This window comes from Rhipicephalus microplus, chromosome X (genome assembly GCF_043290135.1).
Source record: "Rhipicephalus microplus isolate Deutch F79 chromosome X, USDA_Rmic, whole genome shotgun sequence".
Lineage (NCBI taxonomy): Eukaryota > Metazoa > Arthropoda > Arachnida > Ixodida > Ixodidae > Rhipicephalus > Rhipicephalus microplus.
In genome coordinates this window covers 412,058,207-412,084,459 of record NC_134710.1, presented here as the reverse complement: position 1 = coordinate 412,084,459, position 26,253 = coordinate 412,058,207, and positions in this window count along the sequence as shown.

Below are 26,253 nucleotides of genomic sequence, written 5' to 3'. Positions count from 1 at the left end.
ACAAGCCGGTGCTCAGGTCAGCGAAGCTAGCACGGCGCGCGCTAATCAGCATGAGTATGGGTCTAAAACGTGGCATTCCGTGACAGAAAGGGTTTGACAAAGTGTGTGGTTGAAAGAAAACTTGCTGAAAAGCCCTCTCTCAGAACTTTTCAAATTCTATTGGCTTGTCAGGCTCGCAAAAATACATTTTTGACGTTATCCTGGGTGGGTGGTTTTCAGCGAACGTGGTTATTTTGGACGGTGGTGCATTAGACCACGAACAACAATCAAACGCGGTGGGAAAGAAGGGGGGGGGGGGGGGGCATTAGCACATTAAGTTCCTCCCACCGGGTGATGCCGCTGTTCGGTGGTGCATAACAATACAAAAAATTCGAGGGGGGTTGAGCTAAAGCTCCGTAAGCCCACCAGCCTGGCTACGCCGCTGTAGCACTGCTAGCGTAAAGCCAATCTAGCCTTTCCCGTCCGTCTGGAACAGCGCACTGGCAGGTCACGGAATCGAATCCCGGCTGTGGTGGCTGCTATTCCGATGGAGGAGGAAATGTTGTAGGCCCGTTTGCTCAGATTTTGTTGCACATTAAAGAACCCCAGGTGGTAGAAATTTCTGGCGCCCTCCTCTACGGCGTCTCTCATAATCATATGGTGGTTTTGGGACGTTAAACCCCACATATCAAGCAACAGCGCACTGATATTTTTGCCGCTTGGGTTTGTTGCATAAAATACAGCAATGTAGTGGCCTTCATTGCGTATTTATTTTATCAGCGGACTATATGTCCCATCACTTTAGGCATGGCTGTGAGGTATGTATAAGCTTTTCTACCGTGTGCGGCAAACGAGTAATATCGGCTTCGTTATCAATCATGTGTTTATCATCAACGTCTCCGTGCGGCAGGAACTACGATTCCACGAGTACTGGTCAGTTGGAAGTATTGCTGGCCTCCTAACAGCAAGTTGATCTGGAAACATCGTTCGCGCAGTGCACTAGTCTGTCAATATACGTCAGCACTGCAAAAAACCAGGAGCGTAATGCTAATCGAAGTCACTGCGTTATTGAAAGCGCGCAAAATATTGACTAGCCCTGCACGAAAGCGTTCATTTTGACAGTAGACCCGGCCACAGATTGCTCTTTTTTTTACTCACTGTATTTCCGTCACCCCCCTTAAAATCAGATACTTTGTTAGAAAACTACAGGCCAACGAAATAGGTCAGTCGTAAAACAAGCACCCTATAAGGCACCAGATGAGCAGTACACTCTCTTACACATCGCATACCGAGAAATGCGATCATACGTTGTACATTTTGTATGAATACAATCATAACAAGATTCTTGACATGTACCATAACTTGTTCTCGAATTTCTAACCATGCGCAATGCAGGAAGATAATACCGAGGCGGCAAAAATGGAAGGATACGTGCAGCCCATAGATCAGTGGCGGATCCAGAGGGGCGTTGGGGGGAATCACCCCTGACCCCCAAACACTGTGTCAGTATTTCCCTTCAGTTCTTGTAGTTCTATACGTAGAGTTTCTCACAATCATGCCTAGAGAGAAATCTGGTGCTAGTGAACTGCTGGTTGCAAGGAAATGACGGGATACGTGAGCTTGGAACTTGACTTGAATTTCTATACCTCGAAGACTCGTCTGGCTTTACGATAAAATGATCAATCTATTTTATAAAAAAGCACGTAATAATCTATTTATTTTTTTCATTGCACAGAAACGCGTTGTATTTAACAGTAGAACCACCTACGTTAATGTACAATTTTACAAAGCGTAAGAAGTAAACAACGGCTGCGAAACTTGGCAGGCAGACGACAAAGCGAGCGTTCTTTTCGCCTCGTTTCTGTCGTCTGTTTCTTTCCTTCGCTGTTTGGTTGTGCCGTCAAGGTGAGTGGACTTTTATTTTAGAATATATTACGCGCGATTGAGATCCACTTATAAATTTTTGCTTTAGATAAGCTTCATTTACGCAGCCGTATTCGCTTTTGAGCCGAAACCTCACTGAACACCAGCCAACACAAGCCTCGCAGACACATATACCATCATTCCCAGTGCTCCAACATCGCCCCTTAAGAAATTCACTTAGACAGTGGCGCCACACCTCCCTCTAGGTATTTGTGAGAAACTCTATGGTTGTAGGCTTGTAGTCCGCCTCCTGTTACCAATTAGGGGAAATGAGTCAAACCACTGTGAGCACAGATTACCAGTATTTGTGCTATGAACAGGTGTTCTTGCTTGTAAAAACAAAAGGTCATGACCACGCCCCTCGGGTAGCCGCCCCCCCCCCCTCTAGAATGAGTGGCTGGATCTGCCCTGCGATGTATGTACAGCTGGATGAAATGAACAAGCATGGAGGAAAGAAAATCTCTTCTTCCTCCGTGTGAACAAGTTTCATTTTCCGCTCGGGGATTCACCTAGCAGGGCAACGCAGAGCTGCTGCTTCGCGCTGCTCAAGACAGATGGCACTACGTTTCCTATTGACTAATAATGTGAAAACGGTCGCATGATGCGAGAATGAAATCGCTTATTTTTTTCTGACTCTGCGGCTGCTTTTATTTCTCGCGCTGTCCCGTGGACACTTTTTGCCATCTAGCGGTGCTTAGGTAGAGTGAGAGCGTTGCGCGAGCTATAATACATATTCGAAGCCGATGTTTTTTGTAAATACCCCTCCTTACCTTTTGTAATATAGATTACTGCCAGGGACTGATATAATATGCTCTTGAAATCCAAACTAGGCTTTATCGTAGTAGAATATTAGTGCTGTTAATATACACAAAATGAAATGCACATGCTAGTATTTCCCTGATTGACTAAATTTGACATAATAACATTAAAGCAAACTATTTCGTAAACCATTAGAGAATCATTAAGTTTCATCATATGACAACAAAAGTCACATTCTCCTGCAATACTAGCTTTAAGGTGAGTGTTTCCCAAGCTCAGCTGGAAATAATTTGTTCTTTCTGTATATTTTACCCTTGAATATAACAAAGTTTTGTTAAAACGCACGTAAGTATTACGCCCCCTGAAAAGTTGTACTGCAATGTAGGTGCACCCTCAATGGGTGCGTCCTGTATCAAAAAAAAAGAAAGACGTATCAACATATGAGCTTCAGCTTGTACAGTACCATTCACTGTAATAGTTAGCCCTCTAATGAGCACCAGCTGTCATATTGTGGGCCCCATAACTTCACCTAGACGTAGCAACATTGTTCGTGGATAGCACTGGTGTATTAAAAAGAATCAGAACCGTCAAGCAGCAATATAGTGTCATCCAAATCTAAGCCACTATACTTTTCCGGGAGAGAAAAAATCCGGAAATAGTGCACACAAAAGTGTTCTCTTTAAGAGTGAACCCGTCCGTAAATTTCAATTTTTGCGCAGATCTAAATTGTTAGTTCAGTGGTTTGTAATATTGAGAAAGTTGTTTAATTTTACAGCGTGAAGGATGTCCTCTTTGGGCCTGATCCCGCTCAGTGAGTGCGATGTGACTCAAGTAAACAAGAGGTTTCACCCGTCATAATAATTCAGCTAGTTCAGGAGAAGAGTTGAGTAGCCCTGAGAATGTGACAAAGAAAAGAGGTGCCGAAAGTTAAAGATTGTGTAAATTGGTAAACAACAAAGAATGTGTTCAAGGTGTCACTTATTGTCCACTGTCCACTAACAGCTGCTTGTGTATTTTTTAATTGCATGATATGATGCAGGAGCCTAGTTCACTATCGCATGATTTGCGGCCCGTTTAGGTAAAATGACACTATGTAGCCCTTGCGACCACTTGCAATTTTACGCATTAAGAACAATGAAAAAAAAAGGCGGATGATAGGCGGCTCGACTAGATTTCAGTCCGATCCACCGCTGTGGAACAGTGGCTACAAGGCTTGCTTGCTGACCCTAAGGTCGCGAGTTTATCCCGGTTTCAGGGGTCGAAATTTGATGGAAGGGATATTGTAGAGGCCTGCGTGCTCTACGATGTCACTGCACGTTAAAGAACACCACATAGTTGAAACTTGCGGAGCGCTGCACTACTGCATCTTTCATAATCATATCAAAGTTTGCGATGTAAACTCCACATGCTGTTGTTTGCTTTGGCCTAGCCTAATGAAGGCCGTGTGGGTAACGTGAATGAAAAAACACTTAAAAGTGTATTAATTCCGCATAGAAGTAGTATACAGTGTCGTAAAGAAGCAAACACCCATTGACAAGATAAAGGACATGGTTCTCCATTCCAAACATGAAACTAAGTTAGGATGATAAGGAAACAGAGAAAGCAAAATTAATTAACTTAGAGGGCTTGATAATGATGACAGAAAATAACACATGCGCTCCATGCCAGTATTTAAACGGGATGTGATAATTTTTTCAACACTGCCTCCATCTCGTTTCAGCAGTGCTCATTTCTTTCTTACTGTTCTATATACCATTTCTCACTTCTTTAAATCTAGAATTGTGAGGATAATAGTATAGTTTGTGAGCAGTTATAAAACAAGTTTTGCGGAAGAAGGATTCATGCAGTCATCAAAACATTGGCTCCTGCATGTTCACATTTTTTTCTGTAAAACTTTAGCTGTGTGTTTGATGACCTTTCCTTCAGTCGACGTCTGAAGTCTTGAAGAGCACGTGTAAACAAATTTGTCTCGGTAGGTGGACTTTTTGCTGACTTTTGAAGGACTTTGTTGCTCGAGCACGCCATGGCTTGCTAGGCCTAACGTTACACTTAGCTAAGCCTAACGCAGGGCGTAGCGCGTTTGAGCTATCAAGATATCTATGCAAGTCACTGTGCAATGAGAGGACGTTTGTCCCGAATTCTAGTGTTGAGGATGGACAACAGCGTTTTCTAAGCGTAAATCAACTAAAGAATTCGTGACGGGTGCTGAAGTTCAAGGCCCACCATATGGCAAGAACAGTGGCACCTAAGCTCCCGCCAACATGAAGAAACGCCTCGCCAATGCATCACGGCTGCCCCAACTACGAAGAGAGCATTTTAGAATCACTGTTAGGCCTCGGGGAGGCCTAGAAGTTAAGAACACCAGTAACGTCCGCATTTCTCAAGCCCTCACGACAGCGGGGCGACTCTCCGCTGAGGATGTCACAGAAGACACCATTTGTCCTAACAATATGCAGAACGTTTTGGGATTAGTACGCCACCGCAAGCCAACGCCAAGGCCTACGCAAGTATAGAGGCCATCACCATAAATAACGCAGGGTACAAGGTTAGCTCATACGTTGCTGCGCCTGACTACACATGCAAGGGCATCATCAGAAACGTCGATATGGAAAGTGACGACGAAGAGCTCAGAAGACTTCTTATTCAGCCGAGGAATGAGACTGTTCTCGAAGCGTGGTGAATCAAGAATTCTATCACAGTCGTTTTCCTTTACGAAGGACTTTGATTCCCAAATTACGTCAAGTGCGGTCCCAGCATAGTCAAGTGCACCTACTAGCGGCGGCAGACGGATGTCTACTATGCATGTGGTAGGCTCTGCCACAGAGCAGACGTGGGCCTTACTCTAGGAAATATTATCTACCGGGGTTGCGGAATGACCTCCCCTGGCTACCAGCACGTTTGCTCGCAGAAGTGTGTCTTCTGTGGAGGGCCTCATCCAACGGCCGACAGAAACTGTACACGAAGATTCGAAATACCTTACATCGTCAGATAGCGCAGAAGAGAGAGACACGACTTTGACAAAGACTTCCCACCGATACATGAGCTGTTCGAATCGGCCAACAAGTCCAGGTCCAAGTCCAGGAGCTCGAGGGGGCGCTCCCGATACAGGAGTGGTCCTCGATCCACAAGTCGTTCCCAGTCCCGGAAATGTTTCCAATTCCGGGGCCCTGCCATTAGCATTCATGTGCCTGCTGCCTCGGCAACCGAGTGGGCTGACTGCGTCAAAGGATCCAGGAAACAGGTAACGGGGGGCGCGCTGCCAGAGCGAAACAATGGTGGAATAATTCAGCTTGAAAGGGAGAACGCTGCGCTAAAAGAAGCAATTTCGCAACTTAGAGTCGGGATGGTCGCACTTGAGAATGCTAATAACAATGAGAGTGAGGCTCTACAACCTCCTTAAGTCACTAGACTCTAAACGCCTGTTTATATGCCCATGAAAACGCCCGTGGAAACACCTGTAAAAACGGCCACGGAAACGCCCGTGGAAAAACCCGCGAGATGCCCGTCGAAACGCCCATGAAAGTGCAGTGTACCATTCATCCAGCCAAAAAGAGGGCTTTGATGAAGCCCGCACTTGATGATGAACTGTATAGATTTGAAACGGAGATCAGAAAAATGTACCTGTCGCTTAGCCAAACAACCGCGTTGGTTCGTGCTAAGGTTGATACCTTGGCGGACTAGTTCAACGCGCTGGATGCTAAGGTCAATACGTTGGAGGCTAACGTCTGTGCATTGGATGCTTAGGTCAACGCGCTCCAACGCAGGCACATATCTTTCGAGCCTTACCATCGCGCGTACGCCTAAAGAGTTCAGGATTTGGCAGTGGAACTGCTGGGGGTTTACCCACAAGAAGGCGGCTTTTCGGCAGTTCATTTGTTCTCACTGTGAGAAGCCGCACGTCATTTTGCTACAGGAGACGCTTTCGGGTTCTGTAATTCTAAAGGGTTACAAATATCACGCTCCTCATGAAGACGGACGAAGGGGCATTTGAACGGGCGATTCTAAAGGATACAGCTATATCTCCCACCGTTTTTCCATCGACAGAAGTAAGGTGGAACACTGATTGGTAGAAATTATTCCGCAGGCTCATTTCAAAAGTAATGTTTTCATCCTTCATATTGATAGTTCACCAGGTGACTCGAGACAAAGGTCTGCGGCGCTTTTAAGTAGGGCTGCCGCCAGGGCCGGTATCTCCCCGCTTGTGGTTCCGGGTGATTTCAGCGCTCCTCATCAGGCTTGGGGTTATCTTGGGTCATCCCGTAAAGGCGAGGATTTGTGGCCAGCAGCGGTGAATTTGAACCTCACCCTAGCCCCAGACCCAGCATTTCCGACCAGGATGGGTAGCTCCTGCATGAGGGAAGCCACGCCAAATTTTGCCTTTAATAAATATGTTGAATCTGCTACTTAGCACAACTTGCATGTGAATCTGGGTAGTGACCATTATGTCCTAGCTACCCCTAGCTACAGTGTAAAGGGCAAGCCCGTAAGAGGGTTTGGTTTCACAGATGGGGATTACTTCTGACATATTTGAAAAGAACGCGCGCAAGCTGACTACTCAACCCCCAGTCTGGATCAATAGGCCAAACAGCTCAAGGGAGATGCTAGTGAGGCGACAAAAAGTATACACACGGATTTGGAAACGGATAGGAGGAACAGCTGCCTTGCGCACCTGTTAGAGGCCAGGAAATCATTACTCAATAGGTGGAAGGGGCAGAGGCTCTATCGTCGGCTCCACAAGAAAATCGCAGAAGTTAACCGAACCATCGAGGACCACTTCCAGACCCTCTCTAGGCAGCAGTGGGATGAGTTGTGCAATGCTGTTGATGGCCTAATGAGAATAGGAGGGACATGAAATTTTTTAAAGCACCTTTTCACGAACCGAATTCCAAGAGTAATCAAAGGCAAGCCATTGCTAAACTCATACATGCCGCCAGACAGTCTTATTCTGAAGACGCTATACTGGATGGTTTGGCTCATATATACTTACCCATTGGCTTCTCGGACTGTTCCGACTATCCGTCTTACACTAGACCACCTCGCACTAAGCTCGGAAAGCCCTTTATTACCAGCGAAGTTTGGGACGCTCTTCAAAACCTCAATGGACAATTGTCTCCGGGGCCAGATAGCATCTCTAACAAGACCCACACAAACCTGGAAGACGAATCCATCAATTTTCTTACCAATGAGGTCAATCGCATATAAAGAGAAGGTTCTGTTCCAGACTCTTGAAAAATGGCATCAGTTGTCTTCAATCCCAAGACGGGGTGACCTGCAGGTTCAGCCAATGTTAGGCTCATATCGCTAACGTCCTGTCTCGGCAAGTTGGCGAAGCACGTCATTCACAACCATGTATCTAAGTGCATCAAGAAGAAAGGTATTTTTCCTTACAATATGGTTGGATTTCGTCCGTATTTGTCCACACAAGTCACAATGAAGTTGCTCAATCAGATCAAAAACATGAACGCAAGGAATTTAAGAGGCATCCTGGGTCTTGACTTGAAAAAAGTGTTTGACAATATCTGTCACGCGCACATCCAAAACTTCATTGCAGAGCTTGGACTGGGTGAAGCCTTCCACAGATACGTCAGCTCCTTTTCGAATCCACGAAGGTCACGCTAAATGTCGGGGACCTCAAGTCCTCTTCCATAGCACTGGGCCCTAAAGACACGCCGCAAGGAGTGGTGATATCCCCGCTTCTCTTTAACATCGCTGTATACAAGTTGTCCACAATGCTGTATAAGGTGAAGGGCATCAGCCATACGCTTTACGCTGATGATATTGATACACAACAGCCGGCACAGCCTGGCTGCAAAAAAGAGAAAGACGACATTGGTGGCTGGTTGTTGATGAACTGTCGCCATCTTGTTCGCCGAGCACGGTGCATCGTATTTAATTTATTAAATATATTACCAGTAACATTATTGTTGGAGGTGGATGACTCCCGTACCTCGATGGAGACGCGCAGCGGTCGCAACACCGGGGACTCTTCGGCTACTTCAACTGCCAGTGCCTCTTCCCCACCAGTCTCTCGATCCGAATCGACAACGTATAGTCACCCTGCCACCCCTGCGGGATCCTGGAACTTTCTCCGCTGATGGTACCATCGGCGTTGACTCCTGGCTGCACCAGTACGAGCGAGTCAGTGCTACCCACCGCTGGAATCCCACGCTCATGCTTGCCAATGTTGTGTTCTACCGCGACGGCACGCCGCGGACATGGTGCGAAACCAACGAAGCCAAAATCACAAGCTGGGACCTTTTCAAATCGAAGATCCGTGATCTTTTCGGCGATTCATCTCGTCGTCAGCTCGCTGCCAAGAAGACTCTCGCCACTCGCGCCCAGACTTCTACTGAATCGTACGTCTCATACATTCTTGACATCTTAGCGCTTTGTAGCAAGGTCGACCAGCGCATGTCAAAAGAAGAAAAAGTTAATGACGTCCTCAAAATGGTTGCTTACGATGCCTTCAGCCTGCTGGCTTTTAATAATGTCACGAGCATCGACACGATCATGACAGAATGCCGCCGTCTAGAACAGGCTAAAGCCCGCCGCGTCACCCACGGCATCACGCGCCTGCCGAACACAGCTGCTATTTCCTCTTGTGATGGCGCCGTCCGCCCAGTTCCCTGATGTGACAACCTCACCCACATCATTCGTCGCGAGGTCGAGGCAGCCCAACCAGTAGCTACTCCATTTCCAACGCCTGATCCTTCACCGACCACAATCTCACTGATACAAGCCGTCGTTCGTCAAGAATTATCGAACGTCAGCCCACTCCTCATTCAACCAGTCTACTCTGCCGAGCCGTTTTATCGTCGTCCCTCCGCTCCTCGATTTGGTTCCAACTACTCTCGACAGCGCAATTTGTCCTAATGGCGTACACTGGACGACAAGCCCATATGCTTCAAGTGCCGACGTGTCGGTCATATTGCTCGCCACTGCCGCAATCACTGGGCTCCGCAGGCACACTATGGGCCTCCTACCCAGGCAACTTCTGTCCACCAGTCATCATCGACATTTGATTTTGATTCCCCTATGCCGACCACATCCTCTGATTCTGCCGCACCTCTGACGAGAACTCGGTACGCCCGCTCACCACCCCCTGCTCGCCGTCAATCTCGTTCGCCCCTAGAACGCCGTCCGGCCTCTCCGACCTATTCGCAGCGCCCCCGACCAGAAAAATAGGCAGCGCAGCTTCTGGAAGTGAGGCTGCCTTGACGACGACCTCTGCAAGAAATCCTCGTGTAACATTACTGACCACCCAGAATCTGTTGAACGTTACTTTAGACAATGGACCTATGCGCGCATTGATCGATACCAGCGCGCATGTGTCCATAATGAGTGCTGCTCTTCGTCGCCGCCTGAAGAAAGTTCTCACACCGGCCTTGAACCGAGCCGTTCGAGTCGCCGACGGGGGAACTGCCGCGATTATTGGCATGTGCTCAGCCCGTGTGACTATCGCCGATAGAAGCACTGCTGTTCTTTTCACCGTTATAGAAAATTGCCCTCATGAAGTATTTGTAGGCATGGATTTTTTAACCGCTCACTCGGCCCTTATAGATTGTTCAGCCGGCTGTCTTGACCTTCAAATGCCTCTACTTTCTAATCTGACCAACCCACCCCAAAGTCGCCTTTGCTGCATTGATTTCGCATGCCTTCCGCCTAATTGTGTCACACATATCGACCTCTTCTCTACACCACCTGTACCTGACGGCGATTGCATGGTGGTCCCAATTCATGCCGTGATGCTTACGCATGGCGTCGCTGTTCCGCACACCATTTTCACAATCGTTGAAAACCGCACATGCCTTCCTATTGTCAATTTTGCCCTCACTGCCCAAATTCTTCCACAAGGTTACTTCCTGGCCAAAATTACTGCTCTACAAGACCATACAGTTGAACCCTTCAGAGTGGATGATTGCTGCACCTCAGACCATGAACCAACTCTATCACGTTCATCGAGCGTCGACGTTGACCACATGGTACCATCAGACCTCGCTCCTGATCGAGCGGAAGCCCTTCGTCATGTCCTGGAGTCCTGTAGTGACATTTTCGACTTCGCCAGCACGGCTTTAAGCCGAACGAGTGTTGTTACTCATCGCATCAATACTGGTGACGTGAGTCCCATTTACCGACGTCCATACCGTGTTTCTGCGCCCGAGCGCACAGTCACATAACAGGAAGTCGAAAATATGCTCGCAAAAGACATAATCAAGCCCTCTTGTAGAGCCCCTCTATGGGCTTCTCCAGTCGTCCTGATAAGAAAGAAGGATTGAACATGGCGCTTTTGTGTAGATGATAGGCATCTCAACAAAATTACAAAGAAAGATGTTTACCCGTTGCCTAGAATCGACGATGCCTTAGACTGCCTTTACGGTGCTACGTATTTTTCCACTATCGACCTTCGATCTGGCTAACGGCAGATCGCTGTGGACGAGATGGACCGTGAGAAAACCGCATTCGTCACTCCTGACGGGCTTCATCACTTCAAAGTTATGGCCTTAGGTCTCTGTAATGCGCCATCCACATTCGAAAGAATGATGGACTCATTGCTCCAAGGGTTTAAATGGTCAACCTGCTTATGTTATTTAGACGACGTTATCGTTTTCTCGCCCACATTCGACTCTCATCTCAAGCGTTTATCGGCGATTCTTGAAGTTTTTCGTCGAGCCGGACTTCAACTGAACTCGTCGAAATGCCACTTTGCCCGTCCCGTCGTCGAATAACCGTACTCGGCCACATCGTCAATACCGCAGGAGTACGCTCGGATCCCGAGAAAATTCACGCCGTCACGGACTTTCCTGTTCCGAAGTCAACAAAGGACGTTCGCAGTTTTGTGGGCTTGTGCTCCTACTTTCGACGGTTTGTTAAGGACTTCGCCATCATTGCATGCCCACTCAAAAACCCCCTGAAGAAGGACACCCCGTTTTTCTGGGGCGCTGATCAAGCCTCATCTTTTTCCCAGCTCACGACGCTCTTTACAACACCGCCGATTTTAGCTCATTTCGATCCATCAGCTCCAACCGAGGTTCGAATTGACGCTAGTGGGCATGTCATCGGGGCAATGCTATTGCAACACCAACGCGGACATGACCGTGTTATAGCATATGCAAGCCGACTGCTATCTACAGCCGAGCGAAACTAGTCAATCACGGAGCGTGAGTGTCTCGCTCTTGTGTGGGCAGTCGCCAAGTTTCGCCCATACTTATAGGGGCGGCCGTTCCGGGTAGTCACCGACCACCATGCGCTCTGCTGGCTGGCCTCACTCAAGGATCCCACAGGACGCCTCGCTCGTTGGTCCCTACGATTACAAGAATACACGTCCACCGTATTGTACAAAACAGGGCGGTCGCATCAAGATGCGGATTGTTTATCACGCTACCCTGTGTAATAGGCTGTCCATACTAACATCTTTCCAGACCTTCTGTCTGTGACGCAGCTACTCAACCTTGGCCACGAACAACGCCGGGATGCTTCCCTGGGAACCATCATTGACAAGCTTGAGTCAATTCCTCGCGACGCATCTCTACAAGTGTTCCTGGTAAAAGATGGCATCCTGTATCGCCGTAACCTCGATCCATATGGCCCTGACTTGCTCCCCATCATACCAACACATCTTCGTGCGACTGTTCTCAACCAACTTCATGACGCTCCTTTGGCGGGCCACTTGGGCGTGTCTTGCACATATGACCATGTACGTCGTCGTTTCTTTTGGCCTGGTCTTGCCCGCTCTGTTCGACGCTACGTCGCCGCTTCTGAGCCCTGCCAGCGCCGCAAAAGATCCATCTTCCCTACCAGCTAGATTCCTTCAGCCGATCGACATTCCCATTGAACCTTTTTTACGAGTTGGCCTCGACCTGCTTGGCCCATTCCCAATCTCCAGCTCAGGCAACAAATGAATCGCTGTCGCCACTGACTATGCGACACGGTACGCTATCACACGAGCACTTCCGACGAGTTGCGCAACTGATGTGGCGGCTTTTCTGGTATATGATATTATTTTAGCACACGGAGCTCCACGCCAACTTCTCACTGACCGGGGCCGGACCTTCCTATCAGCTGTGGTTAATGAAATCCTGCGCTCTTGCTCTGCCAAGCACAAGTTTGCCACTTCGTACCATCCGCAAACGAACGGTCTTACGGAGCGCCTTAACCGCACCATAACCGACATGCTTTCTAAATACGTAGTGGCCGACCACCAGTACTGGGATGTTCATTTGTCATTTGTGACGTTCGCATATAATTCGTCACGTCACGACACTGCCGGCTAATCACCATTCTATCTACTAAACGGCCGAGAACCCGCCCTACCATTTGACACCTTGCTGCCCTCGGTCACTCAGTATACCGGCGAAGCCATCGCGCGAGCCGACCGCGCACGCCAACTCGTCCGCAGCCGCCTACAGGCCTCACAGCAGCACCAAAGACAGCTCTACGATTCCCATCATCGAAACGTGCGCTTTTTCCCGGGTTCCCTTGTTCTCCTCTGGTCCCCCACTCGGCATGTAGGGCTTTCTGAAAAGCTGCTGTCACGCTACGCTGGGACCATACCGCGTCGTTCGCCAGGTGACTGACGTTACATGCGAGATTGTTCCAGCCGATTCAACGTCATCATCGTCATCTTCGAGTGACATCGTGCACATAGCTCGACTCAAGCCTTATCACCCTCCTTATACGGCATCCGAGATGCTCAAGCACCGAGACGGTGCTTCTACCGCCGGGGGGTTATGATACACAACAGCCGGAACAGCCTGGCTGCAAGAAAGAGAAAGACGACGTTGGTGGCTAGTTGTTGATGAACTGTCGCCATCTTGTTCGCCGAGCACGGTGCATCGTATTTAATTTATTAAATAAGTTACCCGTAACATTATTACCATCTGGTGTCCCGAAGGTAGTGAAGGGGAAGTCAAGACTGCACTCCAGGAAGCTGTTGATCAGACGGCGCTCTTCCTTACTGACACAGGGCTGAGGTGCTCCTCAAGTAAATTGGCGCTGATTTTATACAGGCCCAGTAGAAAAGGAGTCAAGACCAAAAACTGGAAGTCTTAATCAGAGGTGGACTTTGTACTTCACACCCAAAGTTGCGCCCCCATTCCGAGAGTGGACGCTATTACAGTGCTGGCCATGATTATAGAGTCGCACGGGTACAACAAAAAAACCATCGCTAAGATTCCAACCAAGACATAGAACATGATCAGGTGGGTTAATAGGGTTTCGAACAGAAGGGGGGGACTCAGAGAGGACAATCTACTTATGCTCCTTCATGCATTCTTCATGAGTCATATAAGAAGCGGTGCTCTCATGCACATTTAGTACGGATTCGAAAAGAAGAAGCTGGAAACTCTGATCAGAAAAAGCAAAAAGAGAGGGTAGGGCATCCCAGTGTGGACAAGCACTCAACGGCTTATGCAGCCAAGAGTTCATAACACCCTAGATGAGATCACTCAAGCCCAAGAGACCACACAGCTAATGCACCTGTCGTCTACACCGGCTGGTACGAAGATCCTGTCCGTTCTAGGCCTCAGTCCGGTGCTCGTAGAGGATCACAGTCTTAAACTGTCGGATGAACAGCATACTGCTGTCCAGGTCTCTTCGTTTCCGCGAAAAGTCCATCCTCAGCACAACGTAGGCAGGCGCCGGGCTAGGGCCATCACACTTCTGGAGAGCATCAGGAACAATCCTCATTCAGTGTGTTTTGTCGATGCCGCTCAGTCGGTCCCTCAGCTAGGTTTTGTTATTTCCGTCAATCACGTGGGTTCTATTATCAATGCTGCGTCAGTTAGAGAATCTACTCTCTCAACAGCCGAACAGTTGGCTATAGTCCTTGCCCTTTGGGATTAGAGTAGCTCGCAAATCTGCACCAACTCAACATCAGTGGTCATGGGTTTTGCCTCTGATTCCGTCTGTGTCGAAGTATTTAAAATACTTGGAAATAGGACACTTTACACACCTGCTTTTCGGCACCTCTCTAATCCCTACTGGACTCTCTAGTAAACTTGAATGACACTGCTCATTCCCGGGCGCGCGCACTAACCCTCCACGCTGGGGAGAACGTAGGTCCGCAGGTTGGCAGTGAGATGTTCAGGGACGCTTTACTTACATTCAGTTAAGTGGCTAAACACTACCAGCTGAGTAGGCAGTCATTTGCTCCTCCGCACAGCAAGTTGTTTAGACCTCAGGCCATCACGTTTCTAATGCTCCAGACAAGGTACTATCCAAGCCTATCTTTCCTCAGCATGGTCTCCTCAGAGGCTTTTGACTCTACTTGTCCGGACTGGGGTGAGTTTAGTGACTTAGCACATATGCTCTGGCAGTGCTTTTCGTTACGGGGCCCAAGTCGGCTCATAGAAGATGATTGGGACTCTGCCTTACGAAGTTCAGAGTTGCTACCACAACAACTGGTTGTCCAGAGAGCCCACGATGTGGCGGTGAGGCTAGGCTTCCCCGTTACTACGTGGGAGCGGCCCGCGACGTTGCTCTAAAGAAGTTTCATTTCTCAGGACACAATAAAGTTCATTGTCTGTGTGTCTGTTGTGGAAGAAGTCTGTGGTTGTAGCGTTGTACCCACCATCGTAAACATTACAAGATATCCTACTGTGCAACGAAACAAAGAATATTTTTGTAGAGTAGAAAATAAAGTTGTACGTAAGGCATGTTGGTAATTGTTAACACACGAGCAGAAAAAAATGTAATCAAATGTTTTAAACTGGAACACCGTATCTGCTCGCAATCTGCGTCAGGTTGTGGGTGCCTTCATGCATATGGGGTATTCTTCCCGGTCTTTTGTGCGTAGTGTTGGCCCTGCTGCACATGTCTTTCAATTTCTTAAACAAGCTCTCCCAAGCTCTAGTTATGATGGAGCAAGTCAAACAGTCCCGGCAGTACAGCGCTTTGCAATAAGTGGTGAGACACTGGAAGGTGTGAAATAATATGTCTTCTTGAACAGGTAGTAACCACGGAGGCTAACCAGGAAAACAAAACCACTAGAAGAATAAAAACGGGCTGATTCACATGCGGCAAGCATTCTGAAATCACGAGTTGTGGTCTATACCACTATTCCTCGAAAGGGAAGTATATTACAACTGTATCTTGCCGGTACTTACATACCTTAGCCGAAACCTGGAGGCTTACAAAAGGGATTCTGCTTAAATTGATGACGACGCAGCGAGCGATAAAAAACAGGTGTAATTTTAAAAGACAGGAAGAGAGCAGAGTAGGTCGGAGAACAAACTAGGGTGAAGGATATCATTATTAAAATAAAAAAATTAAGGAACATGGGCTGAATATTTGTTGCGCTTAGGCAGGATAACCATTGGTCCTTGAGGGTAACTTAGTGAATTCCAAGAGAAGGCCTATATGAGACGAAAAGACAGAAAATTAATTGGACCGATCAGATGAAAAATTTGCAGATATAACGTGGCAGCAGAAAGCACAGTGTTGGGTTTACTAGCTGAACATGGCAGATGCTTTTGCTCTGCACTGGTGCAGTCAGGCTCATAATGATGATAAACTGACACCAGCCGATTTTAGACACGGCACCTGACAATCAACACTGTCAAACATCATGTCTTCGCATGATCTGCTTAGCGCCGTATACAACAGGATTGTCGCAATGCTTCTCTTGGTCAATAACAACACTTGGTCGATAACATCAGTATTTGAGGATTACATTCAAAATCAAATTTATTTGAATGGCATCTTGGTAGGAAGCGCATATGAAATGACATACCAATGGAGGGAACGCAGAGCATTAACGATTCACACTGGTTGAAAAAGTATTATCAAAAGCAAATGGCATCTGTATAGACACGTCACGTACGCAACCTGTAGACACTTTCGTATCAACTGTTTTGTTTTCTTCCTCTTCTCTTTCAATTTTGAAATGCTCACCACATCTAAGTTATAAACGACATGTTGTTTCGTTGTTCTATACTATATATATTCATTGACCCGTGTCCACATGTGGACAAAAACGATGATGGGGGGATTTAGCGGACACCAGGTAGTGGGCCTCTGGCTTGACGCGAGAACGAAGAAGATCTTGTGGCTCAGCTGTTGAGAACACGCTGCTTTCGCTGCCTCAAGGCGTACTTGTGCTTTGTTCGCGTTGTACTGCGACAATATATATGTGTGTGTGTGTGTGTGTTTGTATATCATCATCATCATCATCATCCTGCCTACGTCCACTGCTGCAGGACGTAGTCCTGCAGTGGACAAAGTCAGGCTGATGATGATGCAGGACGATGATAATGATGATGATGATGATGATGTTGATGAAGGTGCAGGACTTGTTTGTATATGAATGTGTGTAAATAGATATGTATCTATATATAGATATGTGCGTGTATGCATTCTATCTGCTATTTCTTATTTTAATATTGAGTATTTCTGTAATTGTCCCTAAATGACGCCAGTACTAGCTTTCGGCTAAGGAGTCATACAGTGTTTGGAAACAAAATGTACTTATTTCATGTGGATAAAACTTAAAACAAACTACTAAAAAAACTATTACACGGAATAGTTGCTCCGCTTCCTACCAAAATGGATTCATACCAACTGGCCCGACCGACACATTGGCTTTTTGAATGACAGTTTCTTATTTTTAGATCAAAAGTCTAAGTTAACACTAATGTGTTTTCATGCGGTATAAACACAGTTAAAGGTTTTTACAATGTAATACTGCAACTCAACCGGTTATTCGTGTTAAAAATCTTGGATAAGTCGACAACGTATTGAAATATTTTGAAATATTTACCGTCAATAGCTTCATTCGAATCTGAGTGAGTGGACGACAAGGAAACGTTAGACAGCCCCTGTGCTCCAGATGAACCAGTGCATATATCTTTTCTGAGTGCAAAAGCTTCTCACTATAAGAATTAGAGGTGCTAGTAAGACAAACTTCCGGAAATGTCCTAAAATCTTCCACAGAAATTTCGCAATTATTTTGAAAAGATAGCACTCTACTACTCTCAGCGCAACTTCTGACACAAAGAAGAAGTTGAGAATGTGGTACAGAATAAAACAGCATGATGATATCAATAGAAACACCGTATCCTACATGGATTTTTTTTTCGTGAAAAAGTGATCCCATATATTGAGTTCAAAACAGGAAACAGGTCGTCAATCGGCTGCCCGTTGCGGGCTAAAAGGAGGCATTTGATGTAGCCACATACCGCTTTGCTTAACAATGACCAAATATACCATTCCCGACTTATCGTTCTTCATGGCAAAAATACTGCTAGAATATTGCCGTAACAATTTTACACTGACATGGCAAGTTTAAGCAAATTTTTGTCACTACACATCTACGATGTTTGTTTAAATAGGCTGAGACTCAGATTTGCGGGAACAAATATTTTAGAAACTACTTATTTCGTCATTTTCTGGAAAGCGACAAGTGGCAACGGCGACAAAATCTGTTTATTGGCCCGCCTAAAGTAGCACAAGGTTTTGCTCTTTGAATTTTTTAACAACTATCTTAGTGTTGGTCCTCCGACGAACCCGACCTTTGTTTTTATTAGGCTATCTACACCTTCCATAAAGCATTCACGGTCCGCTTCCCCACTACTTGCGCCAAGTCTTGTGTTCACACGTAAAAGCTCGTTAGACGAAATAGTCAGTTATAGACTGAAGTATGTAACTTACTTATTACCGACGAAGTGTTGTAGAACATTTAAACGTTTTCGAGGACAGCCAAATTGTTCCGCTACTTCGCACTCGGCGGATTCCTTTTGGAAAAAAGTTGCAACATTTGCATCAGTCAAAAATCTGTGGTTTGAGCTAATATTCTACAAAGACCATGAAACTCAGTCATCCTATTCAAATAGTGCGTTGAACAGAATACACAGAGTAAGCAAAGCAAGAAGAATGCACTGAAAATTCCGTGTTGAAAGTTTTCCAAACTGGCTTTACGTGGCGATATGAAAGAATAACTGGTCTCTAGGGTTCAAACTTGGTGTGTTCGCCGAATACCTCTACATTGTCACCCGCGCCACTGACGGTGAGCCCACGCCATGACGGAAGCGGTGTCAATGAATTGGCGAAATGACGGCTGTCTGTCGGTCATAATGGACGTGAGAACCCACGTCGCCAAGGGGCTTAAGCGCGAGACAAACGTGCAATTTTCCGTGTGATGCGGCGTGCGGCATCGCATGGTGCGGCGTGCCGCATGCGACATTACGGGACACACGAGGGCGATGGAGCTATCAGCGGCAGGCTCCACCCCCTTGCGGCGCCTCGGCATGCAGGGTCAAACGACTTGGTAGCCTCGTAATAACGCTAAAAACAAACAACCCTGCACAGCCACGCGTCGTTCCAGAGAAAAAAAACTAATCATTAAATTGCATTTGTGAACAACAAGCACGTCGCAAAAGCGGCACCAGCTGATTATTCACGACTCCCACAGGTAGGCCTAGCATGGCAGGCCCCGGCCATCGCCTACGCCGTTCACACGTGAGCTTGTCATCGAGCGCTGTTGTTGAGAACACTATTAAGCTTTGTGCTCGTATGTAATGTGTTAGCAAACGCTATTACTTTATCGATGCCATCGATGTGAAGAGCAAAGGTGGGAGCGAAGAAAGCCAGTGCAGAGGCGCCAGTAGCTGCGTTTACCTGCGAATTGACCTTGCATCGCTGCTCACGATCTCTGATCTCACTAACTGTTTAAAAACGGGCGTCGTCGTGCAGAAACGGCACACTTCAAACATCACTTTATTCAGTCCAGAATAATATCACGTCACCAGGAAAATGTACGCGATGTTTGTCACGCAGCCGCAGTCAGCGATGTCAACAAATCCACGCTCGTACCGCTCCATCGACTCGCTTGAATTGGCCTGGTGCCCTGGACCATGGGTGATGAGAGCGATGACAGGCAGACGGCGCCACTAACATCGTGACGCTACTTGTATGCTCGCGCTGTGATTGCCTGCTGCCATGCGGCGGTACGATGCGGCTATGAAAATATCTGGCTGGTTTGATGCTCGCCGCACCGACTTTGCGGCGGTGCGATGCGATGATACGGTCGCTTGCTGGATTCCGTGCCGACCAGTTGTGCGCGCACGCGCGTGCGCTCGCGATCTCCGGCGTCAGCGTAGCTCTGGCCGACTGGGCTCGCCCTACGTCACCTCCTGACACCAATGACCTTCGACGACAGTGTAGCTCTGACCGACTGGACTTGCTCTACGCCATCTACCGACGCCGACAAGAGCTCTCGCAAGTGTGCCCCGTCCTCGGACTCCAGTGACCGTGCTTGCATCTTTCCTATCTCTCCTATCCCCTCAGTTTGTTGTCGCTTCTTCTGGCTTACCATCTCACGTCTCTTCCTCTTTTCTACACCTTTACTCCTACCCCTTTTTATCCCTCCTCACCCCCATTCCTTGTGAGCTACTGTTGAGGTGTCGCTCACTGAAGCAGGCAGTTACGGGGCTCACTTTTCTCTTCCTTTTGCTCTTATGAATCACCCTCATGCGATGATACATCACAAAACGTCACGAAACGCCACCACTCCGGCTGCCGCATCGCCGCACCGCACGCCTCATCACACGGAAAATCGCACGTCTGTCTCGCGATTTATCTGCGGCACCTTTTTGGAGACAAGAGCCGAGTCCGAATGCAAGGGTGGAAGGTGTACTTGCGCTCTGCTGTAGGCAACCGAAACCAGTGACAGCGGCAGCATCAATATACGGGCCAAAGATACTGATGGCCTGTCAGCCCAGCGTTGCAGGTCCTTAACCAGGAGGTGCGTTCCCACGACTCGTCGATGCCAGATGTCGAACGTTCCGGGAACCGAAGTGAAGGAAGTTGTGCCGCGACGAGAGGCTAGGGTACTTAAAGGAAGATCCGAGCAGGAAAGACTTTATGTCTGGCACCTTAAACGGTAGCCAACTGCGAGTCGAGGAGAGAGACATTCCTGTGATCTGTTTGGATTGTAAGAGTGTTTAAATGGGTCTTAGGGGATAAAACCCAGGAGCGCAGAGACAGAAAAAAACGAGAAACAAATAAACGTCTCTATCAAAGTGATGTCCGAGCGGTCCTTTCGTCAAGGTGCCAGCAGATGAAAAATCTCGTCTTTGGCTTCCTTAGCGGACGCAGCAAATGTCGCTCAACCAGCCAGGCGAGTAGAAGAACGAAAACGGAACCTAACTGGCGCAGTCGAGCAGGATCTGCATGGCTGAACTGAGGAGGACAGTGGGCAGCGACATCTGATGAGACCAGTGACAACCTCCTTCAACTGACTACCACGCTGCGGGATCAACGAAGCAAGGCTTGTCCACTGTATTCCAAGAAGGAAGAGCGCACCGCAAGAGTACTTGAGGCGGGTACCTCTTATTTTCAGTTAGACGCAAGCTATGACAAAGCCTTACAACTTGCGAGACAGAGAAAGGGACAACTCGGAAGTGAACGGGGACGAGGCAGGAAACTTTTAAGCGTTATCAGTCACCGACAGCGGCATGGGGGGTTATGGTAGTGCGTCAGATACGGCGTCGGAACAGCAGCTAGCGCTGCTTCAGCTCCAATTAAAACTTGCTGATGCAGAAACGAACATGTAGTGCTTGATGCTAGAAAGCTAGTGGCTACGAGGCCGTGATGGGGCAGAGTCCACCGAGGGCTGTGACAGCGTATCACTTGGCAGAATGTTACAGGAAGACAGGCGACTGAAATTCGCAAGCTTGCTAAAGGGTGTACTGGCACCAATGCCGAACCAAGAGCCACTTGCGCCAATGTGGTTCGAGGATGTTGAGGCTACGCCCAAGTAGTATGAAGTTCTGAGAGAATGGTGGGCTGGGCTAGTTTTACCACAGTTGAACGAAAGGGCACGTGGGCTGCTGTGCAGGCTCACTGCAGACGAGAGAAAAGCTTACGTTAAGCTTAAGTCGAGCAATTTAGAGGGTCTCAGGCTTTCGATGGTGGAGTACAAGAGACTATTTGCAGGATCCAAAAAGAGAGAAAAAGAATCCTGGGATCAGTTTGCCGTGCGCCTTGGGAATTATTTTGATTATTACGTCCAGAGTTTAAAGGTAGGCACGTTCGAGGAACTCAAGCAGCTAGTTGAAGGAATGTTTATGCCCGCGAGCGAGAGCACATGTTGTTTGTGGTCAACAGGAGGAGGCCTTTTAGTTACCCAGTGGGGTGGCTAGGCTCGCGAAGAGATTTGAGAAGAGGGAAAAGTGTAAAGCAGCATAAATAGTTGGAATGTCGAGGAGTGGCACAAGAAAGCTAAAGCATCCGTAGACGCACCTGCGGACGGAAAATGGAAAAGGCGATGTTTTGAGTGCAAGAGAATTGACCACATTGCCAAGAATTAACCCAATAAGGGCTTAGAAGCATGGCAAGGTATTACGCCAGCAGTACAATAAAACAGTCCAGTGGTCGCGAGAGTGACGGCTTTAGCGTTAGAATCAGGAATAACAACAACAGACAGGTTGTGGCAGTGCAAATAGCACAAACAACCCGCACTGGAAACTGTAACACTTAACGGAGCACTGACATCAAATTTCAAGATCAAGATGTGCCCATCATTGGATTACTTGGTATGCTTAGGTCTTCTTGGCCAAGTTTGAATGGCGTCCGTCGTGTCGAAGTTATTTCATTTTGACGTCAAACAGCGTAAAAGAGCTAAGGAGAAAAAAACGAAAAATAGACTGCTCTGCGACATCGACACTAGTGCTACGTGTCTGGTGTGATACATACTACAAATGTCATTCTCAATGACGATACGCCAGTAACGATGACGCCTGAGTGACGATACGCTAGTAATGATGACGTCGATGATCTCTGAGAGTGAGTGGAGCCGACTCTAAGCCATGCTCTCACTAGGCTGTGTTGGCTGTGTTGAAACGTGCGTGCGATTCATCGTGTCGCACCGACTTATTTGTGTTCTGCTCCACTGCGTGGGAGTACGATCGTTCAGAGCGACAATACGTGTGTCGGGGAACCGCTGCGTAGTGAGAACCTGCTCGCCGAGACGCAGAAAAAGCGAGAAGTGCGAGGCGTTTCATGCATTTCCAAGCCACAAACCTCAACGCGGACTGTGGATTGACTTCGTACGCGTCGTTAGACAGAGGGACTGGACACCTGTGAAGAGCCGCCATGTTTGCTTTGCGGTGACCTGCTACAGGATAAATCCTGTATTTGCGAACCAGTTGGGTTTCACCGGCAGTACGAGGCCTCTTCTCGAGGCCGGGACTATTCCTACCATGTGCCTTGCTGCAGTTTAAAGCAGCGAATAACTCGCCAAACGTCCATGACATGAGGTGCGTAGTTGGTGTTCCTGAGCTCCGACAGTACAGCCGGGACTGATAAATACATTTGCGTTTAATGCGGAGCTTGTCAAGCGAGAATTGTCACGAATCGTGGTGAGACCCAATTCCAGGTTGCTGTCATCACCACTTGCCGATGTTGACCACGACGACTGCGAGGACGACAATGTTGGCGACAGAGGCATGTCTACGCCTTCAGAGACGCAGCTGGACTGACTGCACTTGCTCTCCTAGAAGACGAAACGCCAGTGTGACGCCACCATTTTGTGTGAAAGCGGCATCAGCTTTGCAGCGGCCTCAAAGTGGCTGCGAGATAGCGTTGCCAGCACTACAATTTTGTGGGCTTTCCACCCATATTGAGCCGCGTTCAATAGCGAATATATTAATCAATAATCCGATACTCATTTGTCACACAGATGCGTTTTCGGTCGCGAATTGCTAGTAGTGGGTCCATAGGTACTCGTTGAAGCAAAATCTTGACATGAGTAAATTAGATGTCAGTGCTCTTTTAAAAGTTCAGGATGGTCATTAAACGCCATGTTAGACTCAGCAGCAGAAGTTAGCATGATTAGAAAGGCAATCGTACCTAAGTGCATTAGTTGTACAGATAAAGTACAGATAAAGTAGAGATAAAGTTGACGGGAGCATTCGAGGAACAGCTAACTGCAGAGTTGGCTTACGTGACACTCACTGCTCCTGAAAGAAGTCCTACGTGATGTCTGATGCAGTACACTCGGCCGTGCTTTGTGCAATCACAGATAAGCTGCTAGACGGCACAGACATGCTTATCCCGCCTAACAATTACGCACAGTTTCTCAAGGAAAGGGTTAAACGGGACATAGTGTCAGAGGAGTGTACAGCAGTCGAGGAGACCGAAGTTATGGTAGAGCTGTCGGATCTAGTATTCGAGAAGAAACAAGTGATTGCATGCGTAATAACCACTGAGAGGAATAGTGAAAGTTCTGAGCTGGTCAGAAGCAAGCGACAAGAGTTTCGTGAAACTCAGACAGCAGACCCACCTTTGCGAGATGCTTGGACACAGGCAAAAGCCGGAACGCATTGTATGTTCATTCAAGACAAACAATTATATTACCAGGAACACCTCGAGGGTCGCACCTGCAGACAGCCAGTGCTACCATCACACAAGCACAAAGAAGTGCTGAAAATGGCTCACGATTCACCATGGGCAGCTCATTTAGGAGGGCGCAGAACACTACATTGTGTGAAAATCTCATTTTACTGGCCATAGATGTCGCGAGACGTAAAGGAGTACTGTAGATTGTGCCATGAATACCTGGTAAAAGCTCCAATGAGACACAATGATGCAGTTCCGATAACACCCGTGGTCAGGCCCCGTGCGTCGTTCATATAATAAACATGGACTGCATCGGTCCTACGGTACCCCTTCGACTAGAGGTCACCGCTACGCTCTTTGTGTCGTATACTTACACACCAGATGGTCAAAAGTAGTATTCTTCCGTTTACTAACGGCAAGAGCTGCGTGTGACGTGCTACTGCATATATTTTCTCAACATAGGGTGCCAGAGACAATTTACTAAGGTCAGGGCACCAATATTACGTCAAAATTGACACAGGACATGTTGAAAAAACTGGAGGCAACACCGAGGCTTTCTACACCTGATCATCCGCAAAGCAACGGCTTAGTAGAGCGCTGGAATGGCACGTTCAAAAAAAGTGCTTACTCACATAGTCAGCGAACCTGGACACGAGTGCGATAGAATAATTCCATTTTTGTGATATCATGAGGTTTTACATGACTACAGGGTGGTCATCATACGAGCTCACGTACGGGCGGGTGCCAGACGGGCCCCTATTCATTCTCAAAAAGACTTGGTCGAGAGAATGGGAAGCTCCGGAATCACTGGATATGCCAGCAGCGGAATGGTTTGCTAAGCTCCGAAGTAATTTGGAAGGAAGCTAGTGAAGGAGCCACCCGACAGAGTGAAGTCAGTCAGAAAGAGTGCGTAGGACGCTTTAACTTTGGGGCCAAAGACAAACAATTCGTCGCAGGGCACCAAGTCCTATGGCTCGAGAAGAAAGGAGAAGAGAAGCTAGTGGCAAAATGGAAGGAACCGATCACTGTGGTCAAAAACACATGATTAACTTGCAAATCTCGTTGCGTACGTACGTCTTCAACCCTTCTCCACCACACATATGCGGCACATAGCCATATACCCCTTGTGGCGGTATGCGGGTATACGACATGGGTGATTGACAGTTTGTTGACCATGGAGCGGCGGGAACATACATCTGTAATTTAAGTGCAAGAAAAACTAAAAGCGGCAGCTGTAACCCGAATATTGCAAAAGTAATTATTAGGGCCCCAGCACGAAATGACACCATGCATTCTGCGTGGAAATAGAGTACAGTACCACAGCATCGCGTTAGGTCTCCAAAGTGCTTTGGAAAAACACCCTATTGCTGGTGAAACAACAATTGCGGTTGTCTTGCTGGCTTTACGCTTTTATAAACATCACATATGTACTCCTATGACACAGGATTCACGTCGTATTAGTGTGAGTTATAAACTTCATCGACATCCGCTGAAGCTGGTCTACGCATCACTAACCGAAGTTACCATCCTCTCAAGCACAAGCGCTACATATCCATTTACCTCTTCTGTGCAGGTAATACCCATGTTCCTGTTAGCATCGTTGCACAGCTGTAAACATCTGGTTATATAAAGTATACGCGACTGTTCAACATATGTCTGAGCGACGAGATTTATATGTGTTTTTGAAAGGATTTCGTAATGTTTGGCTTAATTTTAAAAAGTACAACGTCACACTCCTTGCGCATGCTTCATATACATTGATCCCCATGTTACATGGGATCTGCACTTTAAATGATGAAATGCCTCTCCTGTCTATGGGATCGGAACGTATGTCAATTCATAGGGCTTCTTCGTAAAGGCCAAAAAATAGCATTCAAGTAAACATATATATTCGTGTTTTTATGTCAGCCGTGTGTTATTGCAATATCAACTATATGGGCACTATCGATAGGTTCTCGGCGTCGCCTTCACCATAACGTTCCGTAAAAAGTCCCCGTCGACTTCATTCTCCTGTGTACCATGTGATCTACGCGCGGGAAAATCGCGTGAACGGCGGGGACGAACACGGCCGATCAAACGTATCGGCCCGTCCTCGTCGATCAGAGGACGCATGCAATAAGAATAACCCGCGGGTGAAGCATGACATCAAATGCTACTGAAGCAAAGGGTAACCGCCATGTTTGCTTTGAGGGTGCATGAAAAGACGCAGAGGTGAAGGAGGGGATGGGGGAGGAGCGTTCGAGCAGTGAAAATACACGT